The sequence below is a fragment of the Sminthopsis crassicaudata genome, chromosome 4 (genome assembly GCF_048593235.1).
Source record: "Sminthopsis crassicaudata isolate SCR6 chromosome 4, ASM4859323v1, whole genome shotgun sequence".
Classification (NCBI taxonomy): domain Eukaryota; kingdom Metazoa; phylum Chordata; class Mammalia; order Dasyuromorphia; family Dasyuridae; genus Sminthopsis; species Sminthopsis crassicaudata.
In genome coordinates, this window is record NC_133620.1 from 274930638 (window position 1) to 274953771 (window position 23134).

Here is a 23134-nt window from a genome sequence, read left to right on the forward strand (position 1 = left end):
ACAACAAATAATCTAATATATGTTAAACTTGTGCAATTTCCACAATTATGCTCCACAATAAAAATCAGATCAAAAAGAAAATAAATGAGAAAGAAAACAAAATTCAAGCAAACAACAATAAAAAATGTTAAAATACTATGTTGTGATCCACATTAAGTCCCCATGGTACTCTTTTTGGGTGCAGATGGTTCTCTCTATCATAAGTCTATTTTAATTGACCTCAGTTACTTCATTGTTATAGAGTCACATGACTTTGAACTCTTGTAGAATTTATCCAAACCCAGTCTTCAACCCTCCCACTGCAAAATTTCATCCTAATTCCACCCAAATTTTTCACTACCCTCTGAAATAGCAGTTTCAAAGATAACAAAATCCCCTTTATCTCAAATTGATTCTTTTCCCACTCCTTTCATTTACTAGTTTTTATTGAAACCTGGTTACTCCTTGTTGATACAGCTTCCTTGGCTTCGTTTCTTTAGTATTGGCCACATCATTGCTCATTCTCCTTGGCTCACTGGTCAAGGTGAGGGTGTCAGAATATTCTTTATTCTCCATTTCTTCTTCCCTGTTCTCTCCCTTCTTTCATTGATCAGTAATCTCTTTTTCTTTGAGATTCATTCTATTAATATTAACCACTCAATCAAAATCCTGACAAGCTGTTTTCTATAGATCTATTCCCTTTTCTTCTTCAATGAGTTTGATGACTGATTTACAATTTTTCTTTTCTGACCAACTCCTGCTCTCATACTAGGGATCTTCAGTGTAAAATACTGATTATTCCTTAAAAACCCTAAACATTCAGTTCCTCAACTACTCACCTCCCATGAGCTATTTCTCCACCTTACTTCAGCCACACAAAAAACTGGCCACATCCTTAATCTTGCTGTCATCAGCAAGTGGACCATTTTCATATTCAAGAATTTCAAAATATTTGTATACTACCATAATCTTTTCATTTTTCATCTCCTTCTCTGCCTTCCCTTATAAAATCCTATTTTTAAAATACATAAAAAGATAGTTTTAAAGATTCTTTTTGTAAGATTTTGTGTTCCAGATTTTTCTCCCTTTTCCAGAACAGCAAGCAATCTGATGTAGGTTAAACATTTGCTATCTTTTAAACATATATCCATATTTTTCATGTACAAGAAAAATCAGATCCAAAGCAAAAAAAGGAAGAAAAACAAAGAAACAAATATAAAGGTAAAAATACTATGCTTCAATCCATATTTACTCTTCGTTCTCTTTCTGGATACAAATGGCATTTTCCATCCCAAGTCTATTGGAATTATTTTGAATTACTGCATTGTTGAGAATAGCCAAGCCCATCACAGTTAATTATTACATAATCTTGTTACTGTGTACAATGTTTTCTTGGTTCTGTTCACTTCACTCAGCATCAGTTAATGCAAGTCTTTTTAGGCTTTTCTGAAATCAGCCTGCTCATCATTTCTTATAGAACAATAATATTCCATTATCTTCATATTCTGTAACTTTTCCAGCCATTACCCAGCTGATGGGCATCCAGTCAATTTTCAGTTACTTGCCACTATTAAAAAGGTCTGCTACAAATATTTTTGCACATGTGGGCCCTTTGAACTTTTTTTATTATCTCTTTGTGATAGTGAGACTGCTGGATCAAATATATAATCCCAATCTTCATTGGCACCATCTTCTTTCGATCCTTTGAACCCTCATTTCTCTTTCAGCCCATATTCCCTGTACTTGATACTTTCTTCTTTTCTTTTCATTTTGACTCCTTGGTGAACCAATTTAACTTTCCTCTGTCCTTTTTTCTTGAATCTTTGGTTCCCTTATCAAATCATTATTACATCCAGCCAAACTTCTGCTGTGCATCAGTCCCATCATTTATTATCTTTGCTCCTATACATGTGTTACTAAATGAAAGTGGGAAAAAAATCATGCAATCATTATGAATGGGCCCACTACAAATTTACATCATACAACCTCTATTGGTCCCTCACTGCTGCTAGGCAATCCTACACTATCCCTTTTTTTTTTTTTTTTTTTTTTAAAATCAACTCATTATCCCACTTTCCACAGAGATTCTTCCAAACTTTTTCATCCCTCCTGAAACTTCCCATGGTTTCTTCTCCCCTCTTTCAATCTCATGTTTTATAGAAGAAATGTAAGCCATTCATGATGAGTGCCTTGTTCTTATTCTTCATTTTGGTTTTACCCAACCTCACCTTATGAAGTGGCTTTACTCCTTACCAAGGCTGACTTCTCTGCTTGTTCAAAGAATCCCATTCTATCCTGTCTCCTCGAACAGATTGTCCTCTCTATCATCCCCACTCTTTCATTTATATTCAATCTCTATCTTTCCTGACTCTTCCTACTTTATACAAACATAACCACATGTCTCCTATCCAGAAAAACCTCTCACTTGATCCTTCAATTCCTGCTATTATCCCATATCTTTTCTGCCCTTGTAGCTAAACTTCTCCAAAAGACCTTCTACAATAAGTGTTTCTACTTTCTCTCCTTTCTACTTTCTTCTCCAATCTGTTTTCTTTGCAGTCTGTCTTCCTCTTTTATCATTCTACAAAAACTGCTCTTTCCCAAAATTATCGATGCTAATTGCCAACTCTAATGGGCTTCTTTCTTAATTCTCATTCTTATTGACTTTTCTGCAACCTTTGTGACACTGTTAATCATTCCTCATTGATATTCTCTGTTTTCTACATTTTTAGGACACTGTTCTTTTCTGGTTCTTTTACTCATCTGACCATTCCTTTTGTTTCCTTTCCCAGATCCTTCTCCAGGTCAAGCTATTAGTATTCCTTGGGGGTTCTATTTTGGACCCTCTTCTATTCTATTTCATTTGATGAGCTCATCAAGTCCCATGGATTTAATTACCATTTCTACAGTAATTTTAAAAAAATCTAACTTTCCTACCCCAATCTTTCTGCTTATCTCTAATCTCACATTTCCAATTGCATGTCAGGTATTTCTAATCAGATATATAATAGTTAGCTTAAATTCAATATGTCCCCAATGGAACTCATTATCTTTCACTGTAAACACAGGTGCCTCCTCCTTCACCTTCCCTATTGCTAAGTAGAGAGTAACTTTTTTTCAAGTCCCAGTTTCACCACAGAGGAGTCATCCTGGATTCCTCACTATTTCTCATACTCTACTTCCCCCATAACCAACCTGTTGGCAAGGCTGCCAAGGCTTATTGATTTCAGTTTTGCAGCAACTTTCAAAACTTTTCTTTTCTCTCTTCTGATACTGCTGCCACCCTGGTGTGGATCTTCATCATCTAATGCCTGGAATATTGCAATATCTTGCTGGTGGGTCTACCTACAAATCTCTCCACCCTCCAATCCTAAAGTGAAAATCTGACTATATCACCACCTGCTACATGTTGGCAGTGAAGCCTCCAGTGAATGACTGAATCATCCGGGTTTGTTTGTAGAAACTGAGAGCTTTATGATAACAATTCAGAACCAGGTGATCCTCACCAAAAATTATCAAAAGGTTATTTGTAAGGACCTTAGACTTAGTTACCAGTGTAGATGATACAAAGAAACAATGGAAGCCATATAACACATTGTTATAGGCTAGAAAATCTTAGCACTTGATACATACCTAGTAAGACAGGATCTGAAGATAAGAATTATGAACTGACAGGCAAGACAAACCTCTCATTTGCTAAAATACAGATTTTAAAATATCTTGGAGAATTCAGTCAATATATTGTACTGAAGTGGCCCAGAATCATAAACTGAATTTTTGTTCACTACCGCTTGGACATAATATTAGTCCATAGAAACTTAAGAACAATATTTTCAATATGTCACCAAACCAAATCCAAGCTATATCACATAAATAAATAAATAAATAAACAAACAAACAAACAAATAAATAAATAAATAAGTAAGTAAGTAAGTAAATGAATAAATAAAATATATAAAGAAAAATCAAAAATCATATGGGGACCAAGGTGAAGCACATATGATTCCTGTTGTCCTGTTTGTTTACTGTAGTAGTAAAGACGTATGAGATGTTTCAGAGGATATCTGCCTCTGGTGTGAGGACTTGTTTGAATTCTTTTTCAGGGCTGTTCATCCATATTTGATGTCCCCCTTTCACCCATCTCTCAACTGTATCTCCAAGAAGCTGTAGCACACACAGCTAAAAACCCATCTTGGCAGATGGGCTAAATTAGACTGAGAGTAATTGCTGAGCCTTCAACTCATCAGTGAGTTAAAAATGGTCTACCCCAAGCATGTGAAGAGTTCCCTTGATAGAATGGGTGAATGAGAGCAATGTGTTTTAATGATCAAGAAAATAGTTGAAGCAGGTACTGTGGAGTGCTTAGAGCTTGGTCAGACATTGAAGATACTCAAGTTTGTTCATTATATTTCAAGCCATCGTGAGTCATCTTTTCTTTTTTCTTTCTTTCTTTTTTTTAATAATAGCTTTTTATTTTCAAAACACATGCAAAAAAGTTTTTAACATTTACCTTTTTTTGAAGTGATTAATTTTTATTATAGCTTGTTATTTATAAGATATATGCATGGATAATTTTTCAGCATTGACAATTGCAAAACTTTTTTTAACATCCACCTTGCAAAAACACTGTCACAAATTTTTTTTCTTCCTTTCCCCCACTTCCTCCCCTAGAACCAAACAATCCAATATATTTTAAACATGTACAATTCTTCTATACATATTTTCTGCATTTATCATGCTGCACAAGAAAAATCAGATCAAAAAGGAAAAAAATGAGAAAGAAAAGAAAAAGCAAGCAAGCAAACAACAACAAAAAAGTGAAAATGCTATGTTGTGATCCACACTCAGTCCCTATAACCCTCTTTTTGGATGCAGATGGCTCTCTCCTCCACAAGTCTATTAGAATTGGCCTGAATCACCTCATTTTTGAAAAGACGATATCCATCAGAATTGATCATCACATAATTTTGTTACTGTGTTTAATGTTCTCTTGGTTCTATTCATTTCATTCAGCATCAATCATGTAAGTATCTCCAGGTCTTTCTGAAATTATCTGCTGATCATTTTTTATAGAATAATAATATTCTATAACATTCATATACCATAATTTATTCAGCTATTTTCCAACTGATGGGCATCCGCCCAGTTCCCATTTCCTTGACACTACAAAAAGGGCTGCCACAAGCATTTTTACCCATATGGGTCCCTTTTCCTCCTTTATGATCTTTTTGGGATACAAGACCAGTAGAGACAATGCTGGATCAAAGGATATGCACAGTTTGATAGCCTTTTGGGCATAATTCCAAATTTCTCTCCAGAATGATTGGATCAGATTGGTTCAACCCCACCAACAATGTGTTAGTGTCCCAGTTTTCCCACATTCCCTCCAAAATTCATCATTATCTTTTTCTGCCATCTTAACCAGTTTGAGGGGCAACACTAGTCATCTTGACCTTCATCTTGTCACTGAACTTCCTGATGATAGCCTCAGAGAGGCTGATATTTTGTGCAACTGCCTTACTTAAATCAAATCCACTTGCAAGTCAAAACATCACCTATTTGTGATGTCATTCATTTCTTTGAAAACAAAAGACAAGCAACAACAACAACAGGAATAGTACCATGAAGGCTTTCAGTGAACCTTGGGAGGATAATTTTATATCCCAATACTTTCACTCAACTACAAAAAGGAGGTATAATATCTATCTGGATAAGAGTTCATAGAACATCAAACCTAAAAGAATACTAATAAGTAATTTTTCCCACCACCATTTTAATCTGAACCTTATCAAAAATTTGAAAAGAAAGATAAAATGATGCTGGTGATGATTCTAATTCCTTTGCTGCAGATTTGTGACAAATACCATATTGACCATTTCTTCTGTTTTGCCATATCTTTCTCACCCTCTTCATCTTCATTGGGTAGCATTTTCCCCCTCTCCTTGAGTTAGCATTAGGCAAAATTGGAAAAATAGGCAAAGTTCTCTTTCCAAGATGACCCAATTCATTTTTAAAAATATTATAACCTTTTGGAAAGGCACTGGAACTTATTAGAGAGAACATTGTTATATGAGGAGCTAGGTTCAAATTCCAATTTTGCTACTGATCCGCTGATGAAATCTTCAAGGATATACTTGATGATCCATTGTGGGGAAGTTGCAAAGGGGATTCTTGTTCAGGCATGGGTTCCATGAGATGACGTCTAAGATTCCTTCCAATCAAGATTCTCTATTTCCATGATTCTGTGCAAGTTACTTTTCCTCTGTGTTTTAAATTTTTCAACCAAAAAACAATGTAATTGGACTAGATGGTTTTTGAGGTTTCTGATCACTCTAGTTTTATGTCCTTTTAATCAGGAGAATGCTCCCAGCACTGCATTTTATTCCTTTTCTATTTTTAAAATGTCTAGTATTCTCATATTCCCTTCTGTTTCTCTCTAAGAATGCATTCTCTGTAGAAAATAAAAAAGTCTAATATCAGTCATTTACATTTTAGTGTGAATCTCAGCTATCTTATGGGCTTTTCTCAGGGACTTCCAGAATTTTCAAGTTGGAAGGTACCTCTTCCCATACCTGAATTTCTTCTATAACATAGCTGACAAGTTGTCATCCAAAGTTTCCTTAGAGGAGGGGATACTTACCACTTCCTAAGGTAGCTCATTTCATCTTTACAGAAATGAAAGACTTGACCTTTATTGAAGGAATTTTAGATCAGATGGAAGGGGTGCTTTTTAATGTTTGTAATGGGGTGTCAGGTGGGAAAGATTTAAGGAAGAAAAGAAATCTGTCCTAGAAATCACATACCTTCTCCCTGAAGATGATTCCAGTTTTTGCATGTGTGTATACATGGGCACATACACAAATAAAAAGAGATACTAATATTAATAAATATACTAATAACTCACATTTATATAAGGCTTTAACATTTATAAAGCAATTTTATCACCACAAGTATGATTATCCCCATTTTACAAGGATGATAGTTGAAGAAGGGGAAGTACTAGGAGATGCCCATAAATTAGTCTGTGTCAGAGACAGGCTTCATTCCAGGTTACCTCAGTTCATGCTTGCCTCTTTTCTGTTCCACCCACTGGGGCTCATTGAACAATGCACTCTGACACGTGAAACTATTTTTGCTCTGTTGTGTCCTGTCTGTTTCTGGATCTCTTTCTCTTCAAAGCTAAAGCAAGCAAGGAAAAAATTAATCCAAACTGGCTCTTTTCTCTCCTTGAAGCTGAATAACAAGTTTGACTGATTTTCCTTTTACTCCATATTTAGATTTCATCCATCCTGGAGGTTCTTAACTTTGAGGAGATCATGGACCCCATTGGCAGTCTGGTGATGCCTCTGAACTCTTTTTTCAGAATACAGTTTTCCCTTCCACATCATAGGGGTTAAGGGTACAATGCTCCTATATTCTGAAAAAACCTGCAGAAAATGTTTTTGGCCCTTCTTTTGTATCAGAAAGTAAATCTGTTTTTTTTTTTCTTTTTCTTATATGGGGCATACAGTATCAAAAGATAAAATGTTTTGTATTCTATAATATTATACATATGTTTTATGTATTTTTGAGTTTCTAAACTTTTTCTGTGTCATGTGCAGCTTTCACAGAACTCTCCCCCCCCAATTCCCATTTAATTGCTTATGCCAACATATCAAAACTGTAATGGGGAAAGTCATGATATGGAAGGGATAACTAGTTTTTTAAAATATATAAGATAAAATATGTAGGAGTTACTAAGGAAACTTATTGAAATGGTTATCACATTATTTTTTATTAAAACTTTTTATTTTCAAAACATATGCATGGATAATTTTTCAACATTGACCCTTGCAAAACCTTGTCTTCCAAAATTTTCCCTCTTTCCCCCCCACCCTCCCCTAGATGGCAAGTAATCCAATGTATGTTATATAGGTTAAATTATACAGGTTAAAACATGTTAAATCCAATATATGTAAACATATTTATACAATTATTGTACAAGAAAAATCAGATCAAAAAGGAAAAAAAATGAGAAAGAAAACAAAGTGCAAGCTAACAACAACAAAAAGAGTGAAAATACTATGTTGTGATCCACCCTCATTTCCCACAGTCCTTTCTCTGGGTATCACATTATTTTTTAAAATTTATCTATTAATTTTCAATATTTACTTTTATAATATTTTCATTTCAACTTTTTCTCCCTCCCTTTGTCTCTTTCCTTCTCCCTCTTTCCCTCCCCCTCCCCAAGATGACAATCAATTTAATATAGGTTATACATGTACAATAATATTAAATATATTTCTATATAAGTTATGTTATATCACATTATTTTATTTTAATTCATAAGTTCTATCACAAGAACTCCTTAGTCTAAGGTAAAAGTATTCTTCCTCATGTGTACCACAAACTTAGTGTGGCAGGGACATTTCTCATTGTGTAAGACTATGGAATATACTATTCAAGGTCTCAGTGAAATGATAATGGTGATAAGGCACAAAATCATCTCATAGAATCAATTGAAGACATAAGGGGTGTTTAACCTGGAGAAGATTTCAAGGAGAAGACTCATGCAATAACATTTTACAAGAGAAGATGATCTAGGAGGGTTAAGTAACATTCAAAAATACAATTCTGAAGACCCAAAGAGAAACAATTCTGATCAAAAAGAAGCACTCTTTTTGTCTGTGGCCACACAAGGAACTCATCAATCAAATTGGATTTTCTAAAGAAATTTATAGAAAACAAGAGCAAGGGTATGTGATACATTATGAAGATAGAAGAGCTTTGAAGAATATTGTCAAGCAAGGTAGGGCTCAGAATGAATTGAGACAGGCTGGCAAAGATAAGGAATATAAAAATAATTAGGTTTTTTTTTTTTTAAAAGATATACTGAGGAAATGGAAACTATTGTGTAGTGCATAAAGAACTAGCTTAAGAGTGAAGAAGACCTCGATCTTCAAGTGCTGGAACTCTGTCTTCCCAGAAATCAGCTGGAGTCAGGATCACTAATCTTTATTCTTTGTTCTTGATCTTTTACAGCCAATATCAGGGGGTTAGGCTTAGCAATCTCACAACACCTTCCCCCCTCAAACGCCAGGAGAGACTGAGTCAGCTTCTGCATCTCAATTCCTCTTCCTCCTCCTACTCCTCCCACACACGTCACTTCCCCCTCTTTGTCCCACCAATCAAGTCAGCACAGAACAGCTGGGGAGGGTCAACCTTCAAACAAGTTAATTGGGAACGGTCCAATTGGCAATTAGTCTCACGTGCTTCATTATCCAAGTGCATTGCTCAGTTCTAGCCCTTTACATTCAAGTCTTGCCTCTGATACATATCAACCTCAGGTGAATCACATAACTTTTTAATTCTTCAAGCAACTCTCTAAGGTTATAAATGGCAGAGCAGGGGTGGACCTGCATTAGTTTTGTCAAGTGGGAGTTTCCTAGATCAATGAAATCACAAACTCAGCCCTTATTTCTAAACTGAGGAAAAAAGAAGGATCAAGAAGGGATGAGACTGGCTGGGGCAGGATAGGACAATAATAACGCAGTGGAAGGAGAATGCTAAGCTGCTTAATTTTCTTTGAATAAGGAAAAAAAAAACCAGAACAAAAATAGCTAGTAGATATTGAAGACCCAAAAGAAATGAGAAGATGGTAAGAGAGCATCCAGCTTCCCTTAGTGAATTTCAAGCCACCTGCCTCCAGGCAACTGGATCCTTAGGTATGAAGACAACTAGTGGATATGATTTATTGCTACCATCAAAGATATCTGAAAAATCATGAAGAACAGGAGATGAATAGCAGGCCTGGAGGTAGAAAACTATTGCCATAATTTTCAGAAAAAGAAATAAGAATAGAATCCACAAATGAGTCTCCATTCTTGGCAAAATTTTAGAATAGATTATTCCATGGATGATTGGTGAACACTTAGAAAGGAAATGATTGGGGTAACTTGCTAAAGTCTTTAGCAAGAACAGATCAGTTAATACTAATTGCATTTTTTTTGGATGGAGTTTGTTACTGTTGTTCAATCATTCCAGTCCTATTTGACTCTTCATGAACCCATTTAAGGTTTTCTTAGCAAAGATACTGTTTGCTATTTCTTTTTCCAACTCACTTAAAGATGAGGAAACGGGTTTTTGTACTGTTAAATGATTTGTTCAGGATCACAAAGCTAGTCAGATTTGAACTCGGGATGATGAGTCACCTACCTTCTTCAGTGTTGGTGTTACCAAACCAATACATCTGGGGAGTAGTCAATATAGAGTTTTTCTACATTTGAATAAAATGTTTGCTGATGTTTCTCATGGATGAATGGGGAAGATTCAAGAAGTAAGTCATTAATGATTTGAGTTAACTTGGAAGAAAGTCTCTAGTACAGTGACTTTTTGTTATTTTACATTTTTTACTAATGAATTTGTTGGTCAATTGTCAAGTCATGTTCAAATCTTCATGACCCTGCAGACGATAGCAAGCTAATACTGCCTGTGGGGTTTTCTTGGCAAAATATTAGAGTGCTAGAGAGACTTACATGAACTGATGCTGAGTGAAATGAGCAGGACCAGGAGATCATTATGTACTTAAACAACAATACTATATAATGATCAATTCTGATGGACGTGGCCATCTTCAACAATGAGATGAACCAAATCAGTTCCATTTGTTCAATAATGAAGAAAGCCAGCTACACCAAGTGAAAGAACTCTGGGAAATGAGTGTGAACCACAACATAGCATTTCCAATCCCTCTGTTTTTGTCCGCCTGCATTTTTGGTTTCCTTCACAGGCTAATTTTACCTTATTTCTAAATCTGATTTTTCTTGTGCAGCAAAATAACTGGATGGATATGTATACATATATTGTATTTAACATATACTTTAACATACTTAACATGTATTGGTCTACCTGTCATCTGGGAGAGGAGGTGGGGGGAAGGAGGAGAAAAGTTGGAACAGAAGGTTTTGCAAGGGTCAATGCTAAAAAATTACCCACGCATATGTCTTGTAAATAAAAAGCTATAATAAAAAATATTAGAGTGGTTTGTCATTTCCTTCTTCAGGGGCTTAAGGCAAATGTTAAATGGATTAAGATTAAATGACTTGCCTAGGATCACTTAACTGGATTTGAACTCAGTTCTTCCTGATTCCAGACCCAATGCTCTATCCACTAAACCATTCCATATCTAATGATTTAGATAAAGGTGTGTTCTAGTATGCACATCAAATCTGACACTGAAACAAAACTAGAAAGGATAGCTAATGCACTTTCTAGAGTAAATATAAAGATATGAAATTTAAGAATAGATATAGGAGTGAATCTGATTTCATTGACATAGAGAGTCTTCCTGGATAAGGATATACTTTCTTCTTCTTCTTCTTCTTTTTTTTTTTTTAATTTTATTTATATATTTTTGACAGTATATATGCATGAGTAATTTTTTTTTTATATAACATTATCCCTTGTATTCATTTTTCCAAATTTTCCCCTCCCTCCCTCTATTCCTTCCCCTTGATGACAGGCAATCCCATACATTTTACATGTGTTACAGTATAACCTAGATACAATATATGTGTGTAAATACCATTTTCTTGTTGCACATTAAGTATTAGATTCCGAAGGTATAAGTAACCTGGGTAGATAGACAGTAGTGCTAACAATTTACATTCACTTCCCAGTGTTCCTTCTCTGGGTGTAGTTTATACTTTCTTCTAACTCAGGTCAGCACCTTGGAGAATTACCTAGAGTTGGGGCTCAAATGCAAATAGAAACTAGAGCACTTAACCTCCACAAAAATCCCTGCTTGAGTATATTGACTTAGAAACCTCATATTAACATTATTATCTCTTGCATTTTTCTTTTCTTTTCTTTTCTTCTTTTCTTTTCTTTTCTTTTCTTTTCTTTTCTTTTCTTTTCTTTTCTTTTCTTTTCTTTTCTTTTCTTTTCTTTTCTTTTCTTTTCTTTTCTTTTCTTTTCTTTTCTTTTCTTTTCTTTTCTTTTCTTTTCTTTTCTTTTCTTTTCTTTTCTTTTCTTTTCTTTTCTTTTCTTTTCTTTTCTTTTCTTTTCTTTTCTTTTCTTTTCTTTTCTTTTCTTTTCTTTTCTTTTCTTTTCTTTTTGAGGCAATTAGGGTTAAGTGACTTAGCCAAGATCATGCAGCTGCTAAGTATTGGAGCAAAATTTAAACACATCTTTTGACTCCAGGGGCAGTGCTCTATCTACTGTGTGACCAAACTATCGCATATTTACTTATTTATTTTTAAAAAAATATTTCCCAATTACATTTTAATCTGGTTCTGGCAACCCCTGGGAGGTCTCAGGGCTAGTATTTGACACTTTTGCCCTAGAGAACTGAGGGGTAAGACCAAAGTTACACAGCTACTAAGTATCAGAAATGGAATTAAACCAAAGCTTTTCTGGCTTTGAGGTCAACTCTTTATCTACTAGGCCATGTTGCTTTTCAAGATCAACTCATTAAATTTAATAAATAAATAAGCAAATGGGATAAATGTGAAGTGCTAGAGTTGAGTTAAACAATGTCTTCACGGGAAAGGGACCTGTATGTGCCAAAATGTTTGTGACAGCCCTTTTTGTAGTGGCTAGAAACTGGAAAATGAATGGATGTCCATCAATTGGAGAATGGTTGGGTAAATTATGGTATATGAATGTTATGGAATATTATTGTTCTGTAAGAAATGAGCACAGGATGAATACAGAGAAGCCTGGAGAGACTTACATCAACTGATGCTAAGTGAAATGAGCAGAACCAGAAGATCATTATACACTTCAACAACGATACTATATGAGGATGTATTCTAATGGAAGTGGATATCTTCAACATAGAGAAGAGCTAATCCAATTCCAATTGATCAATGATGGACAGAATCAGCTACATCCAGAAAAGGAACACTGGGAAATGAGTGTAAACTATTAGCATTTTTTTGTTTTTCTCCCCAGATTATTTTTACCTTCTGAATCTAATTCTTCCTGTACAACAAGAAATTCGTTTCTGCATACATATATTGTATCTAGGATATACTATAACATATCTAACATATATGGGACTGCCTGCCATCTAGGGCAGGGGGTGGAGGGAAGGAGGGGAAAATTTGGAACAGAAGTGAGTGTAAGGGATAATGTAAAAAATTACCCATGCATATGTACTGTCAAAAAAAAGTTATAATTATAAAATTACTTAAAAAACAAAAACCAAACCAAACCAAACCAAACAAACAAAAACAAAAAAACAAGTACAAGATAAGGCTAAACAGAAGTTTATCTGAAAAAAGATCTGAGGATTTTAGTGGTTAAACTAAAATTGACCTAAAGGGAAGTCTAATGTTTCAAGGTTCCCTATCCCTGAGAGGTAGAATAAGGTTATATTACCTCAGGAGGGTGATATCTTGACTTTCAAGTAAATTGGATTTAAGTGAGGCATAGCCATGCAAAATCACTCCCTCCTCCGGAGTCACCAGAGTCCAGTAGCAAAACATAGGTCATAATGACTGCCAATGGCCCTGGATATAGTGGAAGAACTTGTACTTTTTAAGTTCAGGTCTTTCCCAAGTCTCAGTGTGAGGCAACACCCAGTCAATCATTAAAGTCTAGGTAAGAATTGAGGCAAAAGATAACTATGTACTAGGGTTATATCCCAAAAAGATCTTAAAGGAGGGAAAGGGACCAACGTGCAAAAATGTTTGTGGCAGCCCTCTTTGTAGTGACAAAAAAATGGAAACTGAATGGATGCCCATCAATTGGAGAATGCCTGAATAAATTATGGTATATGAATGTTATGGAATATTATTGTTCTGTAAAAAATGACCAACAGGATGATTTCGGAGAGATCTGGAGAGACTTACATGAACTGATGCTAAGTAAAACGAGCTGAACCAGGAGATCATTGTACATTGATACAATGTGATGATCAATTCTGATGGACATGGTCTCTTCAACAATGAATTGATTCAGACCAGTTTCAATTGTTCAGTAATGAAGAGAGTCATTTACACTCAGAAAGAAGACTGTGGGAATTGAGTCTGGACCACAATATAGCATTTTCACTCTTCCTGATGTTGTTTGCTTACATCTTTGTTTTCCTTCTCAAGCCTTTTTTTTTTTTTTTTTCCTAGATCCAGTTTTTCTGGTGCCTCAAGATAACTGCATGGATATGTATACATATATTGGATTTAAAATATATTTTAATATGGAATACCTGCTATCGAGGGGAGGGGGTCGGAGGAAGGAGGGGAAAATTTGGAACAGAATGTTTTGCAAGGGTCAATTTTTTTTATAGTTTTTATTTATCAGATATATGCATAGGTAATTTTACAGCATTGACAATTGCCAAACCTTTTGTTCTAATTTTTCCCCTCCTTCTTCCCCCTGCCAAGATGGTAGGTTGACTAATACATGTTAAATATGCTAAAGTATAAATTAAATACAATATATGTATACATGTCCAAACAGTTGTTTTGCTGTATAAAAAGATTCGGACCTTGAAATAGTGTACAATTAGCCTGTGAAGGAAATCCAAAATGCAGGCAGACTAAAATAGAGGGATTGGGAATTCTGTGTAGTGGTCCATAGTCATCTCCCAGGGTTCTTTCGCTGGGTGTAGCTGGTTCAGTTCATTACTGCTCTATTAGAACTGATTTGGTTCATCTCATTGTTGAAGATGGCCACGCCCATCAGAATTGATCCTCATATAGTACTGTTGTTGAAGTATATAATGCTCTCCTGGTCTCATTTCACTTAGCATCAGTTCATGTAAGTCTCTCCAAGCCTCTCTTAAATCATCCTGTTGGTTGCAAGGGTCAATGTTGAAAAATTACCTATGCATATGTTTTGTAAATAAAAAGCTATAATAATAAAAAAAAGATAATTTAATATGGGATCAATTTGGGAGGTGAAGACCCTGAGAGTTTCTGACCAGAACAGAAATAATGGCTACTTACACTTACTCTGAGCCATTTTTGTGTGAGGTGATTATACTATGGTGATGGCAGAGTCAGAGGAGAGAAGTAGATGAAGTATTGAAGAGAAGTTGCAAAGGTAAAATTGGCAGTTTTTGGCAACACCTTGAATATAGGTGATGAGAGAAAATTGGTCTTCTCCTGTTACCTCTCCCTATCCCTTCTCCTTCCCTTTTTACTATTAGCCCTTGTTCTTCACTCTCTCTCCATCATATGGCCCACCTTGATTGTGAGATTGAAGTCCTGGGAGGACTATGTACAGATAAGCTGCATACAAGATACATAGGAAATAACTAATTGAAGGAAGGCATTAGAATTTTTTTTCCCCCTGAGGCTGGGGTTAAGTGACTTGCCCAGATTCACACAGCTAGGATGTGTTAAGTGTCTGAGATCAGATTTTAACTTGGGTCCTCCTGAATTCAGGGCTGGTGCTCTATCCACTGCAGCACCTAGCTGCCCCCCTCCCCAGCATTAGAATTAAGAAGGATTATGGAAAGCTTCCTGCAGAAAGAAGAATTTTTCTGGGACTTCAAGGAAGGAGGGAAAACCAGGAGACAGGAATAAGGAGGGAGAACAATCCAGGAGTAGGAGATAGTGAGAAAAAATGCCCAGAATCTGGAGAATATCTCATTTGTTGACCAATAAGGAGGCCAGTATAATTGAGCAGGTTCTCAGGTTCCTATTCCTCTGCAAATTCTCCTTCTCTGTCTCCACCCCAGGTGCCCATGGCGATGGCAGGGGATGGTCCAGGGCAGTATGCAAGAATACTAGGTATCCCTGGTCTGACTTACCTCAAACTACTCCTAAATTACTGGGCTAGCCTGTGGTGTAAGATCCTAAATCAATATAGACTGCTGAGTTTAAAGGATATTGCATGCTGTGTAAACCTGGTCATCTGGCAGGGTACCTTAGGAAAATTATATCCTTGATAGACACCTTGGAGAAAATAGTCTTCAGTTGATAGGAGTCAGAGTGGGAGGGGTGTGTGTGTGTTTCATGTTCTTCTGGTACTCACTAATAGGATTCCCTGAGATCAGGGGCTACATCTTCCCTACTAGACAGAGGTCTCTCTAAAGCTCTCATTATACTCTAAGTTCTCTGAGGGCAGGGACTGCCTCCCCTATCACACTAGGAGCAACTTTGGGCTTTGTCATTTTACATCAGTCTCACTCTTCAAATTATAGGAGTAAGAAAGTTAGAGGGAACTAATTTAGAGTGACCAGCTGCTTCCTTCAAGACTTAGACTGTCCCATAGCCCCTCCCTAGGGGTCAGTACAGTATAATCAGGCTAAACTTAGCCAGGGAACTGATCTGGACCCTGCTCATTCCCACGGGGATCAGCTCCTACAGGGAGTGACCCTGACACTTGACGACCTCGGGAGCTGAAAATTTACCCCTGTTCCGGTAGGGGAGGAGGAGGCAGTGATAATTTATGTCTGCATAACCTTTCAACTCTAACTCTAGAGTCTGCCCTGTGTCTCCCATAATGCCCTTGGAACATCAAGACTTGGCAGCCAAGGTCTGTGGGGATAGATGGTCAGAGAGGGAAGAGCAGGTTTCCATCCCTCCTGGGGTGGGCCGGGGGTGAAAAGAAACAGGACTTCCCAGCAGGCTATGGGCACTGGATCATATGATGGGGAAGGAGAGGAGGGTAAGGACTAATGGCAAAAAAGGAAGGAGGAGGAATAGGGAGAGGTAATAGGAGAAGGCCAAATTTCTTAGGGACTATTCTAATTTTATTATCTGGCCTCTTTACTCACTGCTCCCCGCTCCCCAACCTTATGTGATTTTGGCCCCTTCCCTCAGACACTCACAGAAAGGCATAGAGACGGACACAGAAACACATATACACAAAACCCTGCCCTTTGAGGGAGGGGGGACCAAGAGTGTCTGAGAGACATTTGCAAATGCCTGAGCACTGCCGCCCCCACATAGCAGCCTCCTGGAAGGGAGGGAATGGGGAATAGCCCAAATGAGGGCAGAGCTCAGCAAGGGAGGCAGGGGGGTAGTGGGGCCAATTTGCAAGCTATAAATTTAGGCAGCAGGTGCTAAAGCACCCAAGAGGTGAAATAAAATAGTAAAAAGGCCGTTGGAGTCAATGCAAGTTTCCATTTCTCTGTGTACATATATACATACATATACATATATACACACATATAAATGCATGCATATATAATAACATGTGTTACATATGCATATAGACAAGGAATACAAGCAAATACAAATGCACATAGATGCAGGTCTTTCTTTGTATTTGTACCCAAAGTATTTAGCACAGTGTCTGGCACACTTAATAGATACTTAAATTTAGCCAGATCCTACTTAATGTGAGCAACAGATCTTAAGAAGTAATGTATTTGAACTCCCACTATTTAAAGTCTTAATTATGTAAAATATGTCAATTAATTCTAGCCCAATGAAAATATGCAGTGTGAATTGGAGTAATTTTACCATTTTGAGGATTCATGATTTGTACTAATTGGGACTTTGCTGTACTTTCTAATTGATTGATTGCTGGTAAGTCTTGTGATAGAGAGTGATAATTCTAGGTTGGTGGTGTCAAACTCAAATAGAAATGGGGCCTCAAATTGTCTATAAGCTTCCCTGCAGATCTTCTACTACATATTAACTTTATCTATGTTCTACTATATTTTTGTTTTGTTGAATATTTACCAACTACATTTTAATCTGATTCAATGGCACTTGGGAGTGTTGTGAGCCACAATGTGGCCAGAAGACCACTATTTGACACCCCTGCTCTGGAACTTCATCTTTAGTTTGCTTGAGAAATTAGTGGTTGAAGTGACTATACTATAAGGCAGCTAGGTGGCTTTGCAGTAAGCTCTTCATGAGTTCAAATCCAGACTCAGATACTTACAAGATGGGTGATCTTGGTCAAGTCATCTGATCCTGTTTGTCTCAGTTCCTCATCTGAAAAGGAGCTGTGGAAGAAAATAGCAATTCACTCTAGTATCTTGCCAAGAAAACCCCCAAAAGGATCAAGAAGAGTCAGAAATGACTGAAATGACTGAACAACATGACTGACTATATTATAGAGCCATGAGAAAAATGGGGAGACAGAATTACCAAGAATTGTGCCTCAGGACACCATGACCAGAGGAAGCACTAGCAGAGCACTACTATGCACTGTCAGAGGAGCCCCCAAATTTGGTGCTGGTCAGATATTTATTTAGAATCTTGAGATTAAAGCAAAAAATGAACTTGAAAAAGTAGTTTTTTCCTTCTTTAATACCACTTTTGGCTGTAGGATAGGCTGCTGAGACATGAAAAAAGGAGAGGATTTTCTTACTCTCTTGATTGATCACTACAACCCCCCCCTTCACCACAGTCCTAGAAAAACATATGCATAGTGCCCATTTGAGGGTTACTCCCTACTCATCAGGTTCACATTATTGCAAGAGAAAGTCATATTATTTTTTTCACTTAATACTATTTTATTTTTTCAATTATATATAAAGGTAGTTTTCAACATTTACTTTTATAAGATTGTTTTCCTTTTTTCTAACTCCTCCCTCTCTAAGAAATACACGTACAATCATATTAAACGTATTTCCATGCTAGTCATGTTGTGAAAGAAAAATCAGAACAAAAGGGCAAAACCATGAAAAAAAAAACCCAGCAACTAAAAGTGAAAATAATCTGCTTCAACTTGCAATCAGACTCCTTAATTCTTTCTTTGGATAGCATTTTCCATCATCAGTCTTTTGGAATTGTGTTTTATCATTGCATTGCTGAGAAGAGCTATGTCTATCAAAGTTGATCATCTGCATAATGATCTATTATTGTGTACAGTGTCCTCCTGGTACTGCTTACTTGACTCAGCATCGGTTTATGTAAGTCTTTCCAAGTGTTTTCTGAAGCCTGCCTGCTCATCATTTCTTATAGAACAATATAGTATTCCATTACATTCATATACCACAATAAAGCCATTCCCCAATTGATGGGCACCTATGATTTCCTGTTCTTTATCACAATAAAGAAAACTGTTATAAGAATTTTTATATATGTGAGTTCTTTCCCCCTTTTTTTGATCTCTTTGGGATACAGACCTAGTAGTGGTATTGCTGGATAAAAGTGTATGCACAGTTTTATAGTCCTTTGAGCATAGTTCTAAACTGCTTTCCAGAATGACTAGATCCATTTGCAACTTTGTCAACAATGAATTAGTGTTCCAATTTTCTCATATTCTCTCCAACATTTATCATTTTCCTTTTTTCTCATAGCCAATCTGATAGGTGGTGGTACTTCAGAGTTATTTGTTTGATTTGTCTAATCAATAGTGGTTAGACTATAGATAGATATCTTTAATTTTTTTCATCTGAAAACTGCCTGTTTATATCCTTCGACCATTTATCAATCATTTTTTCTTGTATTCTTATAAATTTGACTCAGTTTATTATGTATTTTAAAATGAGGTCTTTATCAGAAATACTAGCTATAAAAATTGTTTCTCAGCTTTCTATTCTCTTCTAATCTTGGAGGCATTGGTTTTGTGCAAAACCTTTTAAATTTAATGTGATAAAATTATCCATTTTGCATCTCCTTTTTGGTCATAAATTCCTCCCTTCTCCATAAATCTGACAGGTAAACTATAGGTAGCTCTCCTAATTTGCTTATGGTATCATACTTTATATTTAGATCACGTACCCATTTTGACTTTATTTTAGTATATGGTATGAGATATTGGTCACCGCCTAGTTTTTGCCATACTATTTTCCAGTTTCCCCAGCTGCTTTGGTCAAATAATGAATTCTTATCCCGGAAGCTAAAGTCTTATTATACAGCAGATTACTATACTCATTGACTATTGTGACTTGTATGCCTTATCCATTGCACTAATCCAGCACTCTATTTCTTAGCCAGTACCAGCTATTTTTGATGATGACTACTTCATAATATAGTTTTATATCTGGTATGCCTAGGCATTTACTTGGCATTTTTTATTACTTCCCTTGATATTATTTTTAGAGATAGTCAGATTGAAAGAAGGGGAAAAATATGCCCAAAGATTCTGGAATGGAACTGCCCTAGTCTCAAAGATCTTTGTAAATCCCTGGTGAAGACCCTTTCCCAAGCCCTTTTATGCTCTGTGGTAAAAGGTTTTGCTCCAGAGCCTATTCTCAGATACAGTGCCTTAGGAATACTAACACTAGGTGGTGTTATGACAAAGAACCTACCTATTGGAAAAGAAAAGTACCCACCATGAGTGAAAATCAGAGCTTCAGGTGGGGAGATGGGAGAAGGAGGATATTAGGTAAGGGGATAGGACAAGTACCTCCTGACTTCTGCCTTCTTGTCCTGATTTTCAGGACTTTTCTTAGGTCGCACTTTACAGCTTTTTCTATCTCTGGCTCACACTAGCTAGGAATGGGCCAGACTCCTAGGGCAGCCCTGCCCATTCTCATGGGGAAAGGGAGGGAGAGAAGGAAAGAAGGAGAGAGGGAGGGGAAATAAGAGAGAGAAGCAGAGTTTTATTAATAGACATGGTTTCTGACTGGTAAAGGCTGGAAAGAAGTCCAACCCCATGTCCAATCAGAATGTAACTTTCCAGGAATGCTACCAAAAAATAGCGCCTACCCTTGACTCCCAGATTATTTCTTTTCCCTGACTTCATCCTCTTGGTGTCTGTGGCTCCCAGCAGTGCTTGGCTCAGCAGACTTGGCTGGGTGGGATCACCATCACCTGGCATGTGGAGCTTGGCTCATGCCCAGAGAGGTTAAGCCATTTACAAAGGTCACACAGCATGTTAGGGGGAGAGCTGAGATTAGAACTCTTGGGCCCCACTTCTCCACCTGTCATACTATTTCCCAGAATAATTCCCTTTTGTTGGCCTTAGAATTCAGGGGTGGGGCAGGCATTCTTCATGTCTGGATGCAGGGATCCATAGATTTACCTGAATTGTTTACAAAATAGGATGACAATATGGTCCCATAAAAATATTCTGAAGTCAGGGGACTTGGGTTCAGATCCCATTTCTGAGATTTATTTGCTGTGTTATCTTAAGCAAGTCACTTCCTTCCCTAGGCCTCAGTTTTCTCATCTGTAATATGAGGTTAGGCTAGATGATCCCTGGGGTCCCTTCTAACACTAAATTGATGATCATGTGACTTGTGCTTTATTATCTTCAATTAATAACTTGCCAGAATTTTCATGAAATGATTTACCTAAAGTCACATAGCCAGTAAAAGTTGGAAATGGGATGCAAAACCATGATTTCCTACTCCAAATCCAATGCCCTTTCTACCACACTAGAATGTACCTCACTTCAAAGTAAAGGTAGGTAGGTGGTCCAGTGTATGGAGCATTGGATCTAGAGTCAAGAAGATCCAAGTTCATATCTAGCCTTAGATACTTTCTAGCTGTGTAACCTTGGGGTAACTTAACCTGTTTCCCTTGATTGCCTCTTGTGTAAAATAGGGAAATAATAGCACTTAATTTGAAGGATCAGTGTGAGGCACAAATGAGATAATAATTGGTGCTGCTGTTGCTGCTGCTGCTGCTGCTGCTGTGGCTTGTGCTGATGCTTCTTCTGCTGCTTGTGTTTGTGCTTCTGCTACTGCTGCTTGTTCTTGTTCTTGTTCTTTTTCTTCTTTTGCTTCTACTGCTGCTTCTGCTTCTCCTCTTCCTCCTCCTTTTTTTCTTCTCCTCTTTTCTTCCTACTCTCCTTCCTTCTCTTCCTCTTTATACTCTTCCTCTTCTTCTTCTCTTGTTCCTTCTCCCTTGGAAAACATCTCTTTTAGGATTTCTTTCCTGACTAATTCTAACGAATCTGTTTCACTTTTGTCTCCTCTTAATAATAGCTCAGGATAAAAATAGCCCACAATTCTACAAAATCACTCAGTTTATAAAGTATTCTCTTCATAATCTCATCCAGAGATAAATAATATTCCTGTGCCCATTTAATGGATGAGCTCACAATGAGATTTTCTCAGAAATCACACAGCTAGTAAATGATTGAATAATTCAATCTATTATTTCTGGTTCCAAGTCTAATGCGTTTTGGTATTGCCTAATCACTACTTGGTTTGGTGCTCTACCTTCATCTTTGTTGAAATAGTTATGGGAGACAGCTGAGCTATTATTGCTCTCTGCTATTCTGCCATCTTTGCTGGTCTCCTATGCTTAAGTATCAATCAAGTTCTTTTGAAAACTTCCTTCTCAATTTGTCTAAGATTGCACTAAGCAAATAATAGGGTCCATTATTGTCTTTGGTGGAGAGAGCTTCATAAAAAGCAGCTCAAAGATACCTGTCAGTAATATTAATGTTCCTGGAGTACAGCAAAAAAAGGAAAAGAAAGAAAGCAGAAAACCCCAAGTTGATCTGGAGCTTTGAGAAGTGATCCTTTTTCTTATCTGGTAGTCATTTCTCAAATCATAGTTCCTAGACACTGTTTCCTATGGACTCTGCTACTTGAAGCTCTATTTGTCCAGCACTAGAGTGAAGGTGAGGTAAGGGAAGGAAGAGACATTAATGCTTGGAAGCCTATTTTTGTTGGAAGCTCTGAAAGCACAGAGATCAGATTAATAGTGATCCCCATTCTCTTCCCTTAGTTCAGTGACAGCTTCCAATTGAAAGAAGCTTAGATTGAGAGCCAAGAAACAAAGATTTTAATTCTCACTCTCCCCCAACTCAGTATATATATATATATATATATATATATATATATATTTAGAACTGGAAGGAAACCTCAGGGTCATTCTTCCCCTCTTTTTAGGGGACAAGTGAAATTGTTACACTTGTTCAAGGTCATACAGAAAGGCAGGTAGGTAAAGCATTCTTGGATTGCTTACTATGTATCAGGCATTATGCTAAATCTTGGGGATATAATTATAAGCAAGCTGCAACATAGTTTCTGTCCTCAAGGAGCTATACTCTATTGAAGCAGGATAGCATATAAAGGGGAGCTTGAAAGAGAAGGGAGTTAAAGTGGGAGGATCTGATTATAATATGGAAGCCTGAATAGAAAAGACAAAAGGTGACCAATGAGAGCCCAGACACAGTTAGAATTAAGATTCAAATCCAGGAAAATTGGATCCAAAACCCAATATTCTTTCCATTCTACCACATCTTCTTATAGAGTTAGTATATGAAGAAGGAATCCTACATTCCTTCTAAATGGAGTCAAAATAGAGGTTTTTATCCTAGGCTTTGTTCCAAGTACTGACGTTTTCAGAGAATAGGAAGG